We start from the raw sequence: 2,769 nt of genomic DNA, 5'->3' as shown, positions 1-2,769 counted from the left end.
ACGTGACCCGTCAACAGCTCCTCCTTCACATTCTCCCGCAACTGGGGGTGCGAGGAAAAGGCTAAGAATTCCGAGCCCACCCGCTGGCGGTGATGCAGGGCAGTCTGGAGTGAGTGCTGACATCTGGTCCGGACTGAAGACCTGGCAACAATTACTGACATGTTGTCTACTGTCACTGCATATGATTCTGTCACCTTTGAAAGAATGGTGGAGGATTATATGAGTGACCGCATCCAGGTAGGCACGTCAGACAGTCCGTATGTATACTGGCAGGAAAAAGAGGCAATTTGGAGGCCCTTGCACAAACTGGCTTTATTCTACCTAAGTTGCCCTCCCTCCAGTGTGTACTCCAAAAGAGTGTTTAGTGCAGCCACTCACCTTGTCAGCAATCGGCGTACGAGGTTACTTCCAGAAAATGTGGAGAAGATGATGATCATCAAAATGAATTATAATCAATTCCTCCGTGGAGACATTCACCAGCAATTGCCTCCAGAAAGTACACAGGGATCTGAGATGGTGGATTCCAGTGGGGACGAATTAATAATCTGTGAGGAGGGCGATGTACACAGTGAAAGGGGTGAGGAATCGGAGGATGATGAGGTGGACATCTTGCCTCTGTAGAGCCAGTTTGTGCAAGGAGAGATTGATTGCTTCTTTTTTGGTGGGGGTCCAAACCAACCAGTCATTTCAGTCAGCCGTGTGGCAGACCCTGTTGCTGAAATGATGGGTTCGTCAATGTTTTTCTTTTCAATCTAAGCCCCTGCAGTTTTCTGTAAGAATCTGCTTCGCTATGACGATCAACAAGTCACAAGGGCAAACACTCAGGGCTGGAGGCGTAGATCTTAGGACCAGCTGCTACAAGCATGGCAAAGGTGTCACTATCATTGGTGACACCCAGAGAGGCAGCGAGGGAGATTGTAATGCAGTGCGCGCAGATAAGCAGCGCAATGGTAAAATGGAGGCATGGTCTCATAGGTAGGGGTGTGGCCTGTGGCCTGAATCTCCATTTTGTTGCTCCGGGTATCCCGGGGGTTGAGTGCTGCACCCGGGGACTAGTGTGTGAGTGGTGCTGGCTCCTCAACCCCCATAACAGGGGGTTTGAAATTTTGACTTGTCTACTTAAAGATCACCAAAATCTGATAACAAGGTCAATTAGGTCCCTGGGTGGGATTGAACCACCAACCGTATGGTTAATAGCCGTACATACTAACTGATTGCGCCACAGAGACACTTTGCAAAAGTCCATACTGACAAAGGCTAATAAGCATTCATCTAAAACGTTTCCTAGAAAAACTTTAAAAAGTCAATAATCTGGAGAGTTTTTGTAAGATGTTTCTTCCATCAACCAACGAAGAAACACATTGGTACTTTCCCATGATGAGTGAGTGCTTCAGGATCTCTTGCACTTACATGTGCAGCAGAGTACTGCAATGGAAGCATGCTGGGCCCATAACCCAGAGGTAGGCAGATTGAAACTATCCTCTGCTATATGCATTTTTTTTTGTTAATTAAAGTAATCCAAAACTGGGATTGATATTTTGTCTCTTTTATTTTTACTTAAAGTACAATAACTTTTACCATTTTAATTTGTTTTAATAGTATATTGACAGTATTGTTTTCTTTCAAAAATCCACTTCATTTTCTTTACCCTATTATTAAAATGGTAATTGACAAAAACAAACTACATTGTCACCAGAAGAGCAATACAAAATGTACAAGTGATATATTAAAATCATCTTTCCAGCTTGAATTTCAATGATGCATTGGGGCAACGATTTTGTGAGAAACATCTTCACCCTTAAATAAAGATTTTCTTAATTCCTTACCTGTGTGCTAATTAGATATCACCTTGTTTTCACATTAAACAGACTTCCACATGAGAAAGCAGCAAGGATGCAGTGGCGTTAATGTTTCCAGGTGTCAACCTGTATTATTTCAGTAGACATTGAAATGAGGATGCATCTTGCTGCCTTTCCAATGAAGCAAGTTTAATTTAGTAATAGGTGAAAAACCATCCTTACAAAGGTGTTAATCAGAGACTTGGCTTTGTGGACACTTTTCAGAGAACAAATTTGTTAGCATAAAAATAAAGCCAGAAAATAAAGAGCTGTTTAATCACTCAATTGGATTTTTCTGCCAGCATATTTTTTTTCTCTGCAACCCACTGCTAAATTGTGCTTCCTAGCTGTTTTTATAAAATCACTGAATCAAATCTAACTCTGATTACATCAGAGAAGGCCAGGTACCCTACACCATAACAGGGGGTTTGAAATTTTGACTTGTCTACTTAAAGATCACCAAAATCTGATAACAAGGTCAGTTAGGTCCCTGGGTGGGATTGAACCACCAACCTTTTGGTTAATAGCCGTACATACTAACTGATTGCACCACAGAGACACTTTGCAAAAGTCCATACTGACAAAGGCTAATAAGCATTCATCTAAAACGTTTCCTAGAAAAACTTTAAAAAGTCAATAATCTGGAGAGTTTTTGTAAGATGTTTCTTCCATCAACCAACGAAGAAACACATTGGTACTTTCCCATGATGAGTGAGTGCTTCAGGATCTCTTGAACTTACATGTGCAGCAGAGTACTGCAATGGAAGCATGCTGGGCTCATAACCGAGAGGTAGGCAGATTGAAACTATCCTCTGCTATATGCATTTTTTTTTTGTTAATTAAAGTAATCCAAAACTGGGATTGATATTTTGTCTCTTTTATTTTTACTTAAAGTACAATAACTTTTACCATTTTAATTTGTTTTAATAGT

Source organism: Pseudophryne corroboree (assembly GCF_028390025.1).
Source record: "Pseudophryne corroboree isolate aPseCor3 chromosome 11 unlocalized genomic scaffold, aPseCor3.hap2 SUPER_11_unloc_2, whole genome shotgun sequence".
Classification (NCBI taxonomy): Eukaryota; Metazoa; Chordata; class Amphibia; order Anura; family Myobatrachidae; genus Pseudophryne; species Pseudophryne corroboree.
The sequence above is the reverse complement of the archived record's forward strand: the minus strand, read 5'-3'. Positions refer to the sequence as shown.